At 39.4% G+C, this 20,751-nt stretch overlaps 1 protein-coding gene across 14 annotated transcripts in view; it reads right to left on the bottom strand.

Moving 5' to 3' along the window:
- The window catches only part of dab1a (DAB adaptor protein 1a), a 454,080-nt gene that overhangs the window by 154,586 nt on the left and 278,743 nt on the right, over nucleotides 1-20,751 (bottom strand). For 5 of the 14 annotated variants that reach the window (XM_039691915.2, XM_089118514.1, XM_089118522.1 and 2 more), the window contains exon 1: nucleotides 15,429-15,697. The exons of 1 other annotated variant lie outside the window; for it this stretch is intronic. The gene's annotated coding sequence lies outside the window, so the exon portion shown is untranslated. Of the gene's footprint in view, nucleotides 1-14,556; nucleotides 15,385-15,428; nucleotides 15,700-20,751 lie in introns of those variants that run through there. 8 more of the 14 variants (XM_039691911.2, XM_089118517.1, XM_089118513.1 and 5 more) reach the window with 4 other exon arrangements.

The following is a 20,751-nucleotide window of genomic DNA, read 5'->3' as shown; positions in this document are numbered from 1 at the left end:
ATGTTCTTATCAACATACAAATCAAGATACAAGGTTTCCTCCCTACAGTGACAATAGTTATATAGACACTAGCAACAACTCTTTGAGTTACTTATTGAATCATTTACTCGCGCTTAATCCAAACAAACTGATTCATTCAGAAATAAAGCAAGTACCCTAACTCATGAATCACTGAATGATTCACTCAAGCAATTTGCTCAAAAATGCAGATTCATTTACATACCAAACATGCACGTCTTTATGAATTTGCTGATGGAGTTTTTATTACTGAGATTGATTAATTCAGTAATGACACTGAATGAGTGAGTCACTGAATCATTCACTATTTTTTTTTTAATTCAAAACACTATACCACTATTTGAGTTTCTCTGAAAAAAGTAACAGACAAAATTGTGTCTAAAATGTAATTTAGTCAACTTCAATTTATTGTGTTTTGATTAGCTATATTGAAAGTCATAGGACTGAATTGAATCAACGCTGAATCTGAATTGAGCTGAAAAATTACACTATTGTTTTCTGTAGAGCTGCATTGCAGCTGAAAGCTAAGTATTTACATATTTATTTTATAAAGCACTATATAAATAAATGTGACTTGACTTCATTGAAATGCCATTGGACTATTTAACACTCATAATCACAGATAATCACTAGAAGACTCAGTCAGACCACCAATGTTCTCCATATTATCAACATCACAGTATGAGTCTAGATCCACAGTTGGTGACTATTATTATAGAATTCACCCCGATATACAGTGCCATTGTGATGAATAAAATAACTGTAGGGCCTTGAGGCTGGACCAGTTTTAAGTAACGCAGTGCCGACTTAACATTAATATTCCTACAAGCCGTGATGGTTTGCTGAGGTGTCGAAACAGGCTGGAAAAGAGACATGAAGGGCAGAGTCCATGCAAAGGGTAAAGACCCCCTGCTGTACATTCCCTCCGCGGAGGACACAGCTGTCCTCCAAATAACCCACCCCTAACCACACTGGGCATCCATGCCAGGGCGAATCACTCTGCCCACACTCGCTATAATTACAGTTGAGTTCTAATGTGCTTCTCTTCCACTCAAACACACTGGCGCAGACAGACGTCAACACATTAAAAATGTGGGTTATCTCCACGGTTAACCTTACATGATTCTGCATCTCTCCCTCCCCCACAAGCCATTCCACTCCATTTCTCATCAAGCCCCACACATACACACACACACACACACACACAGAATCTTTAACTGATCGCACCACCCTGGGCTGCCATTTCTGCTCATCATGCAATAAAGGGGAGGGGGTTTTATTCTTCTCTCTCTCTATTCCCCCAAATCATTTCACTCCAATTTAATCCTGATGGTCTTTGGAATTGCCCTGTTCCATTAAACCCACTTTGTGCCACTTTGCTATCAGCAGCGTGCCGATTCAGCGGCTGTCATTAAACCGGGGAGGGGCTTAGCTAAATCTGCTGGGGTTCATCCAAGTATCTCACTGTCAAGTGCCTCCGTGTGTGCGCGCAAGTTAAATCTTAGTCGTCTTCGTGTGAGGGCATCTCATTTAAAAGCACTGGATTATTAAGCCACCACCTTCTAATCAGACCCCATCAATTCCGAGAGGGCCATCTAACCCGGCTCTTATCAGCCACCGTCTAATGTCATTAACACATTGAGCTAATTGAAGACTTTATATCTTAATGGTTTCACACACACATAATGTGGATAGGGAGTGTCTGTGCTTTGTTTTTCAATCTTGGGAGGTCTGTGCGAGGAAAAGTGTGATGTTGAGCGCTGGACGGCTCCCCAAAATCTAGGCCTCAAACGTCACTAGAGAAAGATCCGTGAAGTGTGAAAATCCAAAATGGGACAAATGATCTAGAGGATTGGCATTTTAGAGGAAAGTTCGGAACATAAAAGATCAGGTCACAAAAGAAACACTTTACCAATGGCCAAAATTAAGAAACTGATGGGAAGAGTGAGATCTCTAGATCAAAGGAAAGAAAAAAAAAATCACTAATGATTCCGACCTAAGATACCAAATCTACAATCAAACCACAGAGATTTTAATATGATTAGTTCAGCAAGCAATATTTGAGCACGACATAATTTCATTTTATGATGAAATATCTCTCTACATGAACAAATCTCAAAACCCTCAACGCGCATTTTCCTCGGAGACCGCAAGTCGAACTTGGAGTCAAATCCCATTTTCAACCCCATAAAACACCAATCGTCGCATGAATAATTTACTTGTTTGTGAATCCATGCACAGTTGCCTAACCATTACAGATGAGACTCGCCATCTTATGCCATTCTACAATCTCTCCATCCATCCATCTCATCCCTCGCTCGCTCTTATTTCTCCATATTTCTCTGGTTCATGCTGAGTCTCAGCCATTTATCCAGTGGTTTCAGAATGACACGCCGCGTCGCCAGAATGGCAGTTTAATATGGCCCTGCTCAAACACATGCGCGCACACACATGCGTTCTACGAAGACACGCGCGGGTGCAATAGAGTGTCTGTGCATTAGACCCTGACTGTGCTCCAGAGACGGAGAGGCTGAGTGTTATCACAAGCAAAAGAGCCCTTGCTTTTATATCAAACACAAAAAAGGGGAAAAAAAATACTACTTTCATCTTTTTTTTCGGTACAGATATGTACGCACAACTCTGAATCCTTCCCTGCACACAGAGATAAGAGAAAGGAAAGAGAAGAGGGATTCGTAGATGGAATTCCCCATACAAGCAAGAAAAAGAGAGAGATGGTGAAGTGCAGTTACTTCTAGCAGAGCATGCAGCAGAGGAAAAGAAAAAAGCAATCGCTCTGGAGAGATGTACGTTCGTTTCGAGCAAAGCCGGAGAGTAGATTTCCCAGGCAACTATTCAAAAAACAGAATCAGTTTCCTGCAGTACAAGGGCAGAAGGCTTTGCTGGCAACGTGAGAGCGAAATCTCTCCCAGCCAGGGCAATAACGCCAGGAGACCGCCTGAGACGTTACGCCGTAGCTCTTTAACATGTAATCATTGTGGAAACACGCCGTCTCCAGAGCTCAAGGCTGGTCTTCTGTCTGTCCAGATGCATCCACTATGTCAATTCTCATGAATAAACACATCTGCACACATTCCTGGTTCAAGAATAGAGTGTGAAGGACTGACAGAGAGAGAAAAATGGAGGAGACAGGTTGGAATAGTAGGTGTTGGATGCTTATGGTTGGCACATCTGGATGGTGTGATTTCTCTGGTCCAAATGAGCTGTGATCCAGCTGACACACCTTGGACAAACTATCACACCACAGATGGGTCCTTGTCCATCAAAGAAATGAATGCCACACATCCCTGAAAATCAAGTTGCCATAACATGTACAACTCTGCTTACTTCCCTACTGAAATGTGCACTTCCCTATTACATGGTATACTATATAAATAGTAGTGTGACTGTGTACAAAGTATTATAAAACACTAGGTGGAAAGGACCAAATGGACAAAAATGGACACTTTACGATTCCATGAGACCACAAGAATTTGAGAAATGGGAGTGAGTTACATGACAATGACAACATGGCAGATGTAGTACATATAGATTGTATTCATATTCTACACATTAATACTAAATAGACTCAATAATTTTTTTAATAGTTGCTAAGTCCATTCCTCATCAAATGACAGAATGCGACTTCGGACACACCTCAGGTCTGTTAGTTTTGATGCTATATTATGAAAATATTGACAATATAAAACAGACCAAAAATATTGATGAATCATCTTAGTTCGAGGGGCGTGTACTGTAAATTTTTGTCCACTAAAGTGTTCACTATAGCATCCCTCTACTATCACACGCCAAACAAAGGCCTGTTTAAGGTTCTCACACTTACGTCTAACTATTTCTTATTTAAAATCCATTTTATTTCCATTAAAATACATTTTTGATTCAGTTCGTTATACAGAAATTTCAGTTACAACATCCATTTTTAAAATTTCTCTCTGCTAAATGCTTTAAATGCAGACTGATTTCAGACTGATACCAACTGCAAATCTCCATTTTAATTATTCATTAAAAGAATTGACTAAGAGTTATTTGTTTCAAGAATCAGCCTACACTGGGCACACAGTATGTTTCTGATTGACAAAAAAGAGCCCGTTCATAAGAGTCATTTGTCCATGAATCGGATACCACTGGTTACATTATAGGTTTGTTTTTGCGTGCACGCAATAGCTCAAAATAGAGCGATATTTTTTGGCATTATTTTGTGTGGTGGTCACACAGTCTTTTGAAAGCATTTCGGTAACACTTTATAATAACTGCACGCTATTAATCATTAGTTAAGCATGAGTAAACAGTTAATTCATCATTTATAAAACATTAATAGACATTAATAAGCAGTTTATAAATATAGCTATAAATGTTTTTTTCTTGATTTATACGCATACATATAATGCGTTTAATAATTGTATTTTCATACTTTGTTAATGATCAATTAATGATTTCTAAATGAAGTATAGCATTATTTACAAACCAGTTGTTTAAGAGTTGTCAGTCATTCATAAGATCACTTAGAAAGTGTAAGTAAATATTGTAAATACAGGTAGTTATAAAGCATTTAGTAGTGGTTAGTTAACTATTTTTGTGAGCTAATCTAAAATGAGGACTATTCATGCTTTGTAAAGCATTTATAAAGGTGATTTAAAGACTCGTCAATCTTCTAAACAGTAAAATGTAACAAACACAACGCAGTGATACAGAACATAGAAATATTTAACAGCCTTTAAAAAGGCTTTACAAGGCATGACTAGTCCTCACTTTAGATGAGCTCACGAACATAGTCAACTGACCACTACTAAATGCTTTATAACTACCCAAATTAACCCTGAATTACAGCATTAATACATGTTAATAAAGCATATATTAACACACTAAGTAACCATCACTGTATGTCTGAATGATAAGCTAAATGAATGTACATTTAAATAGTTTATTAATCATTTACTTACACGCTCTAAGTAATCTTACGAACCATTGACAACTCTCAAATAACTGGTTCATAAAAAATGCAATTCTTCATTTAGAAATGATAAATTGATCATTGATAAAGGATGAAAATACAATTATTTAACAAATTATAGATACGTTTTAATATCAAGAAGAAAGCATTTATAGCTGTATTTATAAACTGCTTATTAATGTATATTAATGCGTTATGAATGATGAATTAATGGTTTACTCATACTTAACTAATTATTATTAGCATGTAGTTATTATAAAGTGTTACCAGCATTTCTTATTGAATCCCATTCAAAACAGACAGCAAAATCACATTCTCTCAAAAAATATGCTTTATTTTGCTGCAGCGCTGAAGATTCAGCTGCGGAGGAGAGCTAATGAGTGACGCAGTGAAGCTTCTAACTCGAAACAAAATGAAAATACAAATTAAAAGAAAACAAATCAATAAAAAAAAGTTGAGTAAATTAGTTCAGCAGAACACAGTGACCCCAACAAATAGTTTTGACAGGAAATTCATCAACACACAAAAGAAAATAGCACTCGTCAAATTGTGTCATGGCTTGTTTCATAAAAGTGCACTCACAGAGGATTGGACTATGAAGAACTCAGTGAACGATGAATGTTCTGATACAAAAATACAAAATGTTCAGAGAATTGATGTATTTCAGCAATGTATTTGTTAATTTAGACTAAACCGAGTTAGCCATTTTGCGTGTCTCATTAGACAAAGTGTCGCTATTCCCTAGTTTGACTACAGACCTGGCTTGTCTTGCCCTCAGGCTAACATCTGACAGAGAATACCACCAGCTGGCAGCATATGCACACCGTCATATTACTGACAAATCTACGCTGACATTAGTAGAGCAAACCTCACTTCTTTGATGCTATGTGTGTGTGTATGTCTCCATCCTTACATTCAACTGCACCCTCTCTCTCTCTAGAGCGCATAACAGCTGCAGCGCTCCAGTTCTATGCAGCTCACCACTCTGTCCGCCATGGAAAATACAGGCTTTTCATTTCAGCTTGATAATGGTGCACAGAGAGGCCTGCGCATACTAAAGAGCCGAAGCCCACTCTAATATACAAGCAGACCGGGGCCCCACTGAGCAGGTCACGCCAAATCTTTTCTTTCTCTCTCTCTCTCTCGAGTGGAGAAGAGACAATAGATCAGACCAGATGAAAAGACAGTAAGAGCAGAATTAATCTAATAGCATTTGTTGTCAGAAAAAAAAGCAATTCGGGCCCTTAGGTCAAGGGACCTAAGGGAGCCATTTTGTTCCTTTTGATTTTCCAGCTAACCCTTTAAAGGGATAGTTCACCAAAAATTAATTTTCTGTCATCATTTACTCACCCTCATGTGGTTCCAAATGCTGCGGAACACAAAAGAAGGATTGTTTCCCCCCCGTCCATGTCGGTGGATTTATTTTTTAACATTTTTAGCATTTTCTTTTGTGTTCCACAGAAGAAAGAAAGACAGAGGCTTTGAACCACATGTAGGGTTAATAAATGAGGACAACATTTTTGTTGGAACTATCCCTTAAAGCAACAGAAAAGATACAGAAGTCTTTCCTCAAGAAGCAGAAGTGGCACTTGGTCCTACTCACGCAATGTGGACAACAGCCATTTGCTCAACAAGTCTTTGTGTCGAGAAAAAAAGGGGGTATAAAAAAGGTTGAAAATCCGAAAATTCTGTGTACTTTTGAACTGTATATTCAAAGAATCCTGAAGAAACATGCACAACAGTTTCCTCAAAACACTGATAATAACAAGACAGATCCCAAACTGTTCAAAAGGCAAAAGGCAGAAGAAAAGCGAGGTTTAAAATGTCATAAATTTCCTTTCTTTTCTTCTCATTTCCATGCTTTTCAACGTCTTTAAATGTCAGAGGACAGAAGAGATGCAAAACCACCGGTCTCTGGTGATGCCAAGCATAAAACATTGTAAATGAGCGGCAAGTAGCACCTCAAATAAAGAATCTGTCCCGGTAGAGTAGTCGTGGTGGTGTGAGAGAGAGTAAATGAGAATGTAGAAAGAATGGATTTAATTGAAGTGTTAATGTACTGAGACTGTTGCATGGGCTGCATTTCTGAGTTTCTCCCAGTCTTTGTTTGCAATGCAGCACATCAAACTCGCTTTGGAGCGAAGCTCTCGCGGGACTAAATTATCAACCATTGACTTTTTGTCTGTATTTTTACTTCCTTTTGTTTCTACGGGTAGGCTGAAGTCAGTGGAGCGTTGCGTTCCTCTATACCGCAGTGAGAAATGGGACTGCTCACTCGTTGAGGGCAGAACAAAAAATAAAATAAAAAATAATGCATATGAGCACGGTTCTTTATTCATAGCTCAAGGAGGGATTTTGATTCAAACAGTCAGGAGGAACTGGAGACTGGTTATGCGGTAAATGAAAAGCAGATATATTTTCAAGACTATAGACCCTGAAACTGCAGTCCTCTGCAATCAGCCAATGTGCAACTGTTAGGCTATTTGTTAGTTATGTACTCAAATGCAGGTTCGATAGACAAGAACAGAAGGCCTGTGTGAACAAGTGTTTGAATTATGCATCACCAAAAGACCGTGGGACAAAAATGAGACTACATGTGAAAGTATGCTGAGCTTGCTTGTGTGCGGGCTGATGTTTCAGTGTCGTTTTTGGCCCCAAATAGCTGTGCAGACATATTGTGGCCATTTTAAGGAGATTATGGGGCAGATGCCAGCTGGGCATTGCAGCATGTGGCACAAAGAGAACCACAGCTTCCACCTTGTACAAACTTGGTACTTATGCTTGTACCAAGTGTACATATGCTTTAGTCTAAAACCTAGTGAGCTTTCTAAGGAGAACGCAGCATTATAAAGGAATATCCTGGGTTCAAAACACGTTAAAGGATAATTCTGGTATTTAACACCTTGAGACTATTTTGTAGTTTGTTTTGAATGAAATAGAGTGGTGGACTTTGAAATTGACAATGGGTCCTGTCTCGACTTTTTGACTTTTTTTAGAATCGCCTGTGACAGCGTTAGACTGGCTGTCTATGGGCATGCACAAACATGTCCTTAAAACAACCCTTAAGGCCATTGCACACTGAGTCCGAAATTCGCATCCGAAATTTTCGCACGTTAAAAAAAAAATTCGACCTCACGTTATGTCAGTCACGCTTGCACACCGCCTCCGAAACTTTCGTCCGTCATAAAATTAATCGGATCGGGTTCGATTTTCTGCGTTTTTCGCATCCAGAGCCAGCATTTTGAGAGGTCTTTTGACAATTCAGGGCTGGGGGGAGCTCGTCCTCAAATCATTGCACATATGCGCCGTGCTTTCAGTTTCGGTTTTCAATTCGATCAAGTGTTTATGTTCTCTTCTCTATATTGGATTATGAAATGAATAAACCTCCCCTTTTAATCAGATTGAAATTTAGGATCGAATAAGGTGTGATCGAGCAGCCTATTCGATAACTAATGTATTATTTGGGCACAATATATACACAATAATAACAGCCTAGCTGTTCTGTCTGCCCGACGTTTCCACCGGGCCACGCGCGGGTGTGTGTGTGTGTGTCCATACCTGGTCCATACCAGACACACTGCCAGTCTCCGTTCAGAATCGATTGGTTCACGGAAATTGGAGGTCTTGTTTTTAATATGTGGCTCCAGAATCACTAGCAAAGCATCAAACTGTCCCACTGACATTCTGAGGTAAATTTTGAATCGCTCAGGATAAATTCGCAACTCCTTGATAAGGAACTCTCCTTCCTCTCGGCGCAATTTCAGGATTGGATGGACGTAATATTTTCTCTTTCTTCTCTTTTCAATTAGAGGGAGGGCAAAAATCATCCTCACTGCTTGACGAATCCATTTGGTATTTTTGCGTTTTTTTCCCGCAAAGGTTTAATAAATACGCAACGGACTCGGTGTGCAAGGTTTCAATGCGTGACGAATTTTTAGGCTGACGAACAGGAAAATACGCATCCGAAAATTTCGTAATCAGTGTGCAATGGCCTTTAACGTTCATTTTCAAAACTGTGCAACTCACCGAGTGGTTGGTGGTGTTCGTTGATGATTAAAAACAAATATATCGGCGCTATGTATGCTTTCAATCTGTGTTGTTTGCTATTGTGGAAATATTTATTCAGATACCTCATAACCGCGTATAAACTTCCGCTCAATATTTGAGTCTGAAGCGTTAGCGCACTCCCGACCACTTGATGGCGACAACCAGGACGCTGTACGGAACACGGTGTCTAGCGCACCGTAAAAAAAAGTCCGGGAGCACAGTTGCTCTGCTCACGCTAGCCTTCTGAGAGACAGAGAACCGAGTGAAAAGACTATAACCAAATGTAAACAGACCCCTTTCCTTTTCCGGTAGCTAGCGCAGTAATATCAACGAGCACCGAGTCCTCCAGCAGAAAACAATACGATTTTTAAAAATGACAAATAAAACACGACAGAAACGGTATTTCGCTACGCAACTTGTTTCAGAACATCAACGAACACCACCAACCACTCGGTGAGTTGCACAGTTTTGAAAATTAACGTTAAGGGTTGTTTTATGGACATGTTTGTGCATGCCCATAGACACCCAGTCTAACGCGGTCACAGGCGATTCAAAAAAAAAAAGTCAAAAAGCCAAGACAGGACCCAATGTCAAAATTTTGAAGTCCACCACTCTATTTCATTCAAAACAAACTACAAAATAGACTCAAGGTGTTAAATACCGGAATTATCCTTTAAAGGCCCCCTGGAATCAAAATGTACGTTTTTTTTTTTTTTTTAGCTTTTAGTATGAATACGTTAACCTAAAGGTTAGGAATAAGCTGGTGTGTTTCAGAACAATGGCAAAATTCAGATTTAGGAGATATAAGCATTCAAAACTTACAGTCCCTCACTTCTATAATGGATCACAGAATTTTTATGATATCACCGCGGACTTCAACATCTCATAACATCTTCTTTCCAATCAAATACTCTCTAGAATCTAAAGCTTCCCACCCCCATGCTATAAATACCACCAGGCCAAACGGACCGTTGACACGTCACGGAGCAATATGGGTTGGAGGTGCGTGTTTGGTTTTATTCCATTTTCCAACTGTACGTTGGTTTAGAATGAAATTGCTAGAATTTATTCACACCTCTACTAATTGAATCCAATCATTAGCGCCCGGATTCGCTTCCATGGTACAGTCAAGTACGACTTTCAGTCTGTGTGGTAAACTCATAGACAGTAAAAGAAATGGACACAGCGACCCCATTGATTTCAAGCCAGTTAAAAGCTGATAGTCAGGCGTAAAAACTGAGCCCGTCACGTGAGCAACCTAGTAGCAGTGCCGATTGAAATCTGCATAATTCCCTTCCGAATCTCACAGAGATAGAGAGAGTGTGTATTAGCTGCCCATGAGTTAGCAGTAGGATCAACTTTATGACTCTCTATAGGCTTCTCCCTCGACTTTATCACCTCCACGTCCTCCCGATTGCCTGCAAGCTTCTCCTCCTGTCCGATTCATTGTGACGCAATCGTTAGCCTATTTTTTTACAAAAACTGCTTCTACTGGGCCATTACGTAAGATACAAGGTAAGTGAGCCTTTTATACATTGTCATGTTTCTTTAGAAATAAATAATGGACAAACAAAGTCTTTGGACTCCTCAGATGAAAAGTTATTCGCTGTCAAAGTGACAACAAAATGAATGGGAGTCAATGGAATGCTATCAGCAGGTGAAGTTCTGCTACAATGGCGGCTCCCGCAAGGCTTCAACTTCTGGCTGATGGATTACCCCCTTGGGTAAACGAAACGTTTTTGGCTATTTGAAAAGGAGGAGGGGCCATACAATATGCCCCCGCCTTAGCTTCCTGTTTCAGTGGAAATGACATCAATCAGACAAAGCTGCGCATTCCAAGGCACTTCAGTCCGCCTTTAAGCTCAATAGGGAGCACTTGTGGCGTAATGTTCTTGGTTTCCACTCGTTCTTAATTTTAAAATGAGCAAAAATCAGGGCTACAGAGCTTATAACAGAAGTGAAAGGGGCCAATCTGTAAACATTCAAATAATCCCTTTCAACGGTAAAGCCAAAAAGACGTAGACTATACAATGCCAACACTATTGTAGAGAGAAAATTGCTTTTAAAATGAAATGTATTGAGGAAAATAATTCAGTGTGCACTTACCCAACATCAATGTGTATTTTATGCCTATTATAGTGTTTTGATGTTGGTTGAGTAACATGAAACTCAATTGTGAGTTAGTCTGTGGTCACTTACGAATTTGCAATCCTATTGCGACGTTACCTTAGAGGACAATGGGAAGCTCAATAGTGTCTCACACACAACACCTAGATATACCTAAAATACACAGAGCCCTAATGAATATATGCAATGCATTCATGCATTGGCATCTCTGCATTTAAATTGTCACTTTTACTCCTAAATTTTGAGAGGAAAGTTTCTGAGCCAAAAGTGTGGCAGCTGTGCCCTCAGGCTCAGTGTCATTTCCTCAGTGTCGGATGCCATCCGATGGGTGAGCCCATTCCCGAGCTCTAATTAGCAGGAGCAGATAATGTCACACAGAACAGAGGGATCAATACTGCGAACGAGGAACGGCAGTCGATGCCTCGTCTCTATGCCGGACAGATTTCCGAGAAGGGACATCCCCCACGGAACGGCTCTACTTCAGGAATCCCCAACACCTACTGACCTGGTGAAGACACGTACTGCTCCATTTTGTGCAATGCCATCAACCCAAAACATCCTTAGATGCCCTTTTCAACAAACACCTCAGAAAACTAAAGTGCGACTTGGACTTTAAATGTAGTGGCACTCGGAAATAATGACCCCAAATTTTTTCTTTGGAAAAGTCCTACAGGATTGACCTTATTCACAGATGCGCCATCTTAATGTGTTTTTGGATTATGCTGCTGCAAAAAAAAACATCTTTCAGAGACCCTCCGGTATGGACAAAAAACTCCAGAAAAAAAATGTTAGGTGATCTATGAGATTTATACACGGGTGCCACTGAAAACAATGTAAGTCTATCCCTCAGCTTCACTTTCATAACTGTCACGGCGCTGCTCTGAATAAGGTCTATTCTGGCCATTATTCCTCACATCTTTACATAAGTGCCAGACCAATCCTGGAATTCAACAGACATTTACATAGAACAGCAAGCTGGTTTGGTTTGCCATTACATTTATGCAGGCCAAACTAACATGCATTATTGTTAATTTTGCTTAAACCTGCTGTTTCCCAGGAGACATGTCTTGATATGAACTCTACTACCTCTGAGTTCTACATTACCTCAAAACAAACCCAGCTTGTAGAATGAATAAATGAACACACAGGAGAGAGCAAAACAATGTTGGCTTTGAGGGTTCCCACACTCAGTGTTGCGTCTCCATGGAGATGCACTGTTTCCTGCTGGGCCCATTCAGGCAGAAAAGGAAAGGCATACTTGCTATACACACAGAAAAGTCCAGAGCACTGAACAGACCACCTTTACCACGGTAAAGGCAACCTATAAGCAGTTCAGTGATGTAATATGAGCAGTTGGGAGAATGAGCCATCTGGCACAGGTTGGCATAGTGACTCTGACCTGATTATGCAGAAAAAAAAACTTTTTCCCTCCTTTTTAATGTATCCTCGTTTGATCTATCCATCAATCACCTGTCTGTCTGTCTGTCTGTCTGTCTGTTGGATAGATAGATAGACAGACACACAGACAGACAGACAGACAGACAGACAGACAGAAAGACGGATGGATAAACGGAGAGATAAACAGATGGATGGATGGATAGATAGACAGACAGACAGACAGACACAGACAGACAGGTGATAGATAGATAGATAGATAGATAGATAGATAGATAGATAGATAGATAGATAGATAGATAGATAGATAGATAGATAGATAGATAGATCACCTGTCTGTCTGTCTGTCTGTCTATCTATCCATCCATCCGTTTATCTATCCGTTTATCCATCCGTCTGTCTGTCTGTCTGTCTATATATCTCTCTATCTATCCATTTATCCATCTCTCTGTCTGTCTGTCTATCTATCCATTTGTCTATCTATCCATTTATCCATCCATCCGTCTGCCTGTCTGTCTGACTATCTATATACGGTATCTAGTCATCCATCACCTGTCTGTCTGTCTGTCTGTCTATCCATCCATCTATCCATTTATCTGTCTGTCTGTCTGTCTATCATTCTGTCTGACTATCTATCTATCTAGGCATCCATCACCTGTCTGTCTGTCTATCTGTCTGTCTATCTATCTATCTATCTATCTATCTATCTATCTATCTATCTATCTATCTATCTATCTATCTATCTATCTATCTATCTATCTATCTATCTCTCTATCCATTTATCCATCTGTCTGTCTGTCTGTCTGTCTGTCTATCTAGTCATCCATCACATGTATGTCTGTCTGTCTATCCATCCATCCATCCGTCTATCTATCAATATATCTGTCTGTCTGTCTGTCTGTCTATCTATCTATCATTCTGTCTGACTATCTATCTATCTAGGCATCCATCACCTGTCTGTCTGTCTATCCATCCATCCATCTATCTATCTATCTATCTATCTATCTATCTATCTATCTATCTATCTATCTATCTATCTATCTATCTATCTATCTACCTATCTATCTATCTACCTATCTATCTATCTATCTATCTATCTATCTATCTATCTATAAAATCTTAACTATAAACAATTCACAATGGTAGTTCTGCCTGAAAACACAACAATGAAATAGCATTCAGCTGGAAATAAAAACAAATTGATGGCTGAACCACACAAAAAGATGGGTGACATGTTAACCACTGACCTAAAAACAATGGGGCTACCAATGAACACCTGACACCTGGATGAGTTCAGACACAAATATAAAAGAAACACAATACGCCTTTGTGACTGTGAATTTGCAACCATCAATGGATACATGTAAGATTCAGAATTATCATCAGAGAGAGAAAAAAAACAGAGTGCATGGTGCTTTGATTTGATTAAATGGGTTAAGGATGACAACAGTTCAGTGGATGCTTTGCTTTGTACACTTGTGAGGTTCCCATTATTATTTTTTTTCCACAGGAATTTCACAAGTCTTTGATAAATGATGAAACTGTCAAACATTGTTTTCTGTCATAATGAGTAGGCTACTTTTCATTGACTTGTGTTGTTTTAATCGAGGTGTTTAATGGTGTTTGCTATCATTTAATCCAAAAGCTAAAACAAACCATTCCACATGTTTATGTTCCTCAAGACATTAGTAGGTTAAACTGTTCTTTTGCTTCCCTTGCAGAGACCGTTGGCTTGTCACCACATTGTAGGTTATTGTAGGTTTTACTATATCATAAAATCTTCCTCGGACATTCCAGTCACTGACGCTTTTGTCCTTCAGACCGAGCTCCGCTTAGTGGACCGCACGTGAAGGCAACGCGACGAGATCCGGTGTCTTTTCAAGCGTTTTATACTTCGAAAACGTTTTTCGTTTGGAAACTACACCTCTCAGTGCGACCACAAGCAGCGGTCCGCAGGCAGTCAGAAAAGGATGCTCTCTGTCAAAGCACATCATACTCACGCGCTCCCGTTTCCACCGCTTCAAACACTGAAGGAACATGTAGCTCAACCGTTCATGAAATGCCATGTAGAGATGCGTTTAACGCGGTCGCCGGTGCCCCAAGTCAGATGACAGATTCTTAGAGTGCGAGTAACGAATTCTCGCCGCCCGGACGGTGGTTCCCTGTCACACGCACAGGAGCGCGCGCGCACGCACACACACATACGGGCAGTACGATTAATGCGGGATTCTGCTGCCGCGGAGCCCCTGCGGACCGATCATCCTGCCTGAGCCAAACAAACGAAATCTACTCTTCTTCACTCGTAACACGTTTAAATACATGGAAAGTTTACGCTACCTTGTCTTGAACTAGTAAGCTACTCGTGCGTTTGAACCCGTGCTGAAAAGCGAATATATTTCACTGTAGTTTCAATTAAGTGCGCGCATAATATCACTTATTGGGTGTATAGCTACAAGACCCCTCTGCTCCGCGGTGAATGGAAAAGGTATTAAATACGGGAGCGTTGTAGTAAATCTCAGTTGATCAATCGCTCTCGAGCAGGGCAGAACATGGATGTCAATGCAGCAAACGCCGCTCCTCTCCACACGCGCGTGGACGCATCACCGTCAACTGGTGGCAGTTGGTTCGGCTCATTTCCTCGCAAATCAAATGTGGGATAACTGTTTAGTCACATCTCTCCAATTGATTTAGATACGTGAATACAATCAACCGACATAACTCCATCACCGAAGCGCAGGCAGATGCCCTTATGTTCCACATGGACAAGTTTCATTGCAACAGCACCGAAGCCTGTGCCTCTTTTATTTTTTTCTTCTTCTTCTTTTTTTTCGTGTGTCATCACGAATCAAATCCTTAAGACAAACCCTCTTACCTTTAAACTGGTGCGTTCAGATCCCATACTTCTCATTATAAAAATCCACGCGCAATCACCCCGAATCCAGTCTCTACTGTCTGTAGAAGAGCAGTAATCCACTTTCCCATGCCGGGGACATACAGCCACAGACCTGGACTACATCCTTTCTATCGCTCACCAAAACTGATGGGATTTTTGCGCTTCTTTTCCCCTTTACCCTGTTCTTTCTCTCCGCTGTTCCAGATGAAGTTGCCTGGTTACCTCTCTCTAAAAGCGCCGCTCCCGCAGCCAATCACGAGCGCGAGTGCGCGTTAACCCGTCGAGCGCCGAGCTGTCCTGGTTTCTTGGTTTCAGGGGAAAACGCAAGGAGTGGGAGGGGCGAGCGAGAGTTTTCAACGCCAAAAAGCTAAGATGTGCAAAAGAATATAAGACAGAAGAAGATGTGTAGGGGCATTGATGCTGGCAGAGAAATTAACATCCACTTGTTTGCTGAAACTGAAAAAAAAAAAACATTTGCTTCAACTGTGCATCAGCAAGAGAGTGACAGGTGCACAACCACCTCAAACTTAAAGGGTTAGTTCACCCAAAAATGAACATTATCCCATTATTTGCTCACCCTCAATGTGTATATGACTTAGCCTATGTCTTATTTCAGCCAAACACAATCGGAGTTATAGGCTCTTCCAAGCTTTATAATGGGAGTGAATGGATTTTGAAAGCCTGAAAAAGCACACCCATCCATCATAAAAGTAATCCATTTAGCTTCAGGAAACAGTCGTGACTATAGTTGATTTCTTCAGCGACGGTATAAGTAACGTCAAACGCACCTCTGGTTGTTAAAGGGAAACTTCCAATGCATCCTCATCCTAGGGCATCATATAACTGACGTTTTTGACAATGCGTCTAAATCCGACGCACATGGCACCCTTTAGCATCAATAAAACACGCTTCAGTTATGGGTAGGTTTAGGTCTGGGGTAGGGTTATGGTTTGACCACTAGGAGGCGCCTTCTGGCCCACATGTATCTGCGTCTCATATTGACTCTAAAGGATGCCATGTGCGTCGGATGTTGACGCATTTTCAAAAGCGTCAGTTAGATGACGCCTTGGGATGAGACCGGGCTGAAACTTCCCAAATTTCTGATTTCCTGAAAATTGGTAACACCATCCCTATACTTAAATCTACACCCACGACTAGATCATAGTCGACTACAGCTAATAATCTTAAAGCAGCTACGCAGTGGCCATTGGAGAGTTGCGAGTTCTATTTTAACCTTCTGAGTCACCTCATCATGCAGAGTATTGATTTTAATTCCATCCTCTTCTCAGTTAGGGGCTGCCAAGTGCACTACGCCCTTTTCACTCTCAATCATTGCAAACGGGACCAGGCAATATCTGGCTCCACGCTGATTCAAAACATTCGTATGTGGACTCAAACATTGCACCATGGTCATTGCAAGGAATTTTGATGAAACTAGAGATATTCACAGCACTGTTTAGGAAGAAGCTTTTACTGCAGTGAAGAAATGCAACCTCTTTGACCAATCTCCATTTGGAGATAGATGGGTCTCTGTAATAAAGTTAGAAATGCTGGGAAAGTGAAAATAAAGGCTTGGAACTGTTTAAGTTGAATTGCTCTTTCTCTTTTCTACTGTAGTCCGACCTTGTACATGCATAATTTAGTTTATTCCTTGTTCACCGTCAATAGCAAAGCTGAAAGTACATTACAAATGTAGTGTTATCATTAAAAGCAGGCTCTCAGTCCTTTATTGTTTCCTCTCTGTCTTCCTCTTTCTATCTTTTTCTCCCTCTTTTCGGGGAAGATGGAGCATTTTATTGTTGACTGCACTATTTTATAATCTTTTATTAAATCAGATTTAACATTTGCTATGATTTGCTGGTTTTCTGAAGTAAATGTCAAAAGTAGATCACAGTAGATCAGGGTCATGTGTTGCAGGTGAAGCACTTCTAGGTCTGTCTGTTCACATCTACTGTAGGTCTCATGTTCTCACATTTTGGGATAAGTGTATTAATAATAATATAAAAAATTTCACACAAAAAACAACACTCTTAAGCAGTATATCTTTGTCTTCTCCAGTAAAATGATTTTATAATTTAATATACACTACTACTTAAAAGTTTGGAGTCATTAAATTGATGGTAGGAATTCATAGTAGTGGAATTTTTACATTGTTACTATATAGTAACAATGTAAAAATTCCACTACTATTTTCAGTTAGTTTTTTTTTTTTTTATTGAAATTTAAATGCAATTTATTGCTGTAATGCAAAGCTGAATTTTCAGCATCAGTCTTCAGTGTCACATGATCCTTCAGAAATCACTCTACATTTCTTATTATTATCAATGTTAGAAATGGGTGTGATGTTTACTATTTTACTTTTTAAGGAATATTTAATGAAAGTTAAAAAGAATAAGAATAACATTTATTTGAAATATATATATATATATATATATATATATATATATATATATATATATATATATATATATATATACTGTATATACACATGTATACACTGAAGACTGTAGTGATGCTGAAAATTCAGCTTTGCATTACAGCAATAAATTGCATTTAAATTTCAATAAAAAAAAAAAACTAACTGAAAACATTCTTAGCATTTGAAAACATTCTTGCAAATCAGGGAATTTAATGTTGCTTTCAAGGGCATCTATAGCCAATTTTTAAATGGCAAACAAGAAAAAGATAGACATCAAAATACTCTATGAGTTTTTGGAGTGTATAAAACCCTGTAAACATCAGGAAACTTTACAAATTCTGTTTTCCAAGACTGGAAAAGTCACGGAAGGGAATCAATAAAATCTTAAAAAGTCATGTATAAACCTTAGATATTTCCACAGTGAGTAAAATATTTCACATTACACAAAGCTCTAAAAATCTGAAAGATTTTTGAACGCAATCTCTTTAAAATGAATTTTAAAAGTCGCATTCAGTCATCACAAAAAGCTGGAAAAGCCTATGTGCTCATGTTTTGTCTGTTAGTTTTGTACAGTACGTGGATATGTGTCTCTTTACAGATCATGAAATATGTACTACAATAAGGCTACTATTACATTTTCTCTCTTTATCTCGCTCTCTCTTTGTGGTTTGATGGAGAATTGTGTTGTTCTAAACTCATTTTGTTGGCAGAATCTTATCACCAGTTTGTTTTTTTCCCGCCACAGAGTCAAAGTCCGGTTTTCAGTTCATTTCACTTCACTCTCACTCACTTTTCCCCATTTCTGCTCATCTTTCAAAACATTTTCTCTCTCTCTCCTATCTCCACTTGCCTTCTCATTTGGTGGTGGGATGTTTATTTCATTGCTTCTGTTTTTTAATGCGGATGTTTTCAACCAAGATTTTAATCCAACCCTCCCCCTCTCCGCCATCCAACCATATAGCAGCCCATCCTCCCACTGTCTTCCCACCATCCCTCCCCAAACGCATAAGAGATAAGGAACAAAATCAGGCCATCATATATAAAAAGGGACCAGAGAATGTATAGGCTGTGACAGATATACACCGGGCCAGACCACATTCAAGAAAACCGCTTAAGCTCAGAAAGGCAGTAAAAGAATCGATATAAGCACAATCCTAAAATTCGATCACCCAGGCAATACACGTCGCTCCATGCAGCGCACTTCATGTGATTCTGACCTGTCAACTCTCCTTGAGCTGAAGAACTTGGCAGGAATAAACAAACAGGATTCGTTCTCAAGGGTAATGATCTTATTTGGCGCCCTCATACTGATCATTTCAAGACAAATGAATGTTGCTCCAGAAGACTCAATGGGACAAAAAAGGTGTAGAAACAAATTTCACTCAGTATTAAGGCAAGATGCATAGTGTAAAAATAACTAATAGATATCACCATACTTTACCAGTTGATTGATAACATTGATAATTGAAAAACAAATTTGTATTACAAGCTTTCTGAAATGTTTAAAGAGGCTATATGCACCTTTTCCCCAAAATAAACGTAACAATACCCTTTTTATTTTACCATTTATGACTAAAACATCTCCTGATGAGCATACTGACATCTTGTCCGCTCACAGTGGGTGCACCTATAAGCCTGTATCCTATTTTTCCTATTTTCTGTCGGGTCGGACTTTTCCCGTGTTGTCTGCGGATGTGACGTCAAGCGCGTTCATGTTAAACGTTTCAGATCACTCTGCCACCACCACTAGACAGCAAGTAGCCTACACTCGCAAGCAGAACACTTTATCTCAAACAATGTTCTTACCTCTGTAAACATTGACCTCCTTGCAGCAGACGACTAGTGAAGTGTGCACGTAAAAGCGCGCGTTGCAAGACCTAGCAGAAAGGAAGAGCAGTTCTGTTTTTTGGCCACAGGTGTCAGTCGCCAGTTTAAATTTCAGGAAACGCATGTAGCCTCTTTAAATATGCAAATGAGGCACTATAAAATTAAATATGTTCTAATTTGCATACATTTCTATAACAAAAATCAAGAAAAAAAAAGAAAGGAGAGGAATTTGGATCTCTCTATTACTCTACAAATCAGAAAATTGTGTCAATAGCCAAAAATAAAAATCACCATTTGTTTAGGAATAAAATTTTGTATAAACTTAAAAATTATATATGAACAAACCCATCTAAAACCTTCAGCATAAACATAAAAATAAAACTGTAAAGTTTGGTGTACAAGTGCTGTACTGAAGGGGAGATTTCTGGCTCAATAGGTGGCAAAACTCATTTTGAGAAATGAAATTGAAATCTAGAGATGCTCTAAAAGATAGTTAAAGGGATATGAGCGAATGAGCGGTTTGTGTGAGAATATTAAATATTGTTCGTTTTTTCACACAAACCACTTGTTTCGTGTCTTAGGCCATCAATGTGTACTTACATTTACGAGTCATTAAATCATGTTTAATTTGGACATCTCTGTGCATGCTCTTTTAGGTGGACCCCACAAACCTCCATTATATGACTGACGGACAACACCGGTTTGACCGAAAAATGTCAAAATTGAAAATACTGTGGAAACAAAGACACCAACATCTTGGATGCCCTTGAGGTAAGCTAAAACATATCAAAAAAATAATTTCAAAGTCAACTATCCCTTTAAAAGTGTATTTTGGAATGTTTTCGTTCAGCTAGTCTGAAAAAAAAAAAAAAAAAAAAAACACTTTATGAAAAGCCAGAAACTCACAATTTACTGATGCATGAAAAAACTGTTTTTGCCTGTGTCTAACATAAAATCCATTTTCGTTATGGCGTGTCAATGAGCACATTCCGATGCGCGCATCTTTAGCGGCGCATTCCCATCAGACGTGATATGAAAAGGACGAGTGAAGCCGAA

This window comes from Pimephales promelas, chromosome 13 (genome assembly GCF_988280905.1).
Source record: "Pimephales promelas chromosome 13, fPimPro1.hap1.1, whole genome shotgun sequence".
NCBI lineage: Eukaryota > Metazoa > Chordata > Actinopteri > Cypriniformes > Leuciscidae > Pimephales > Pimephales promelas.
This window is presented reverse-complemented; position numbering and strand designations above follow the sequence as displayed.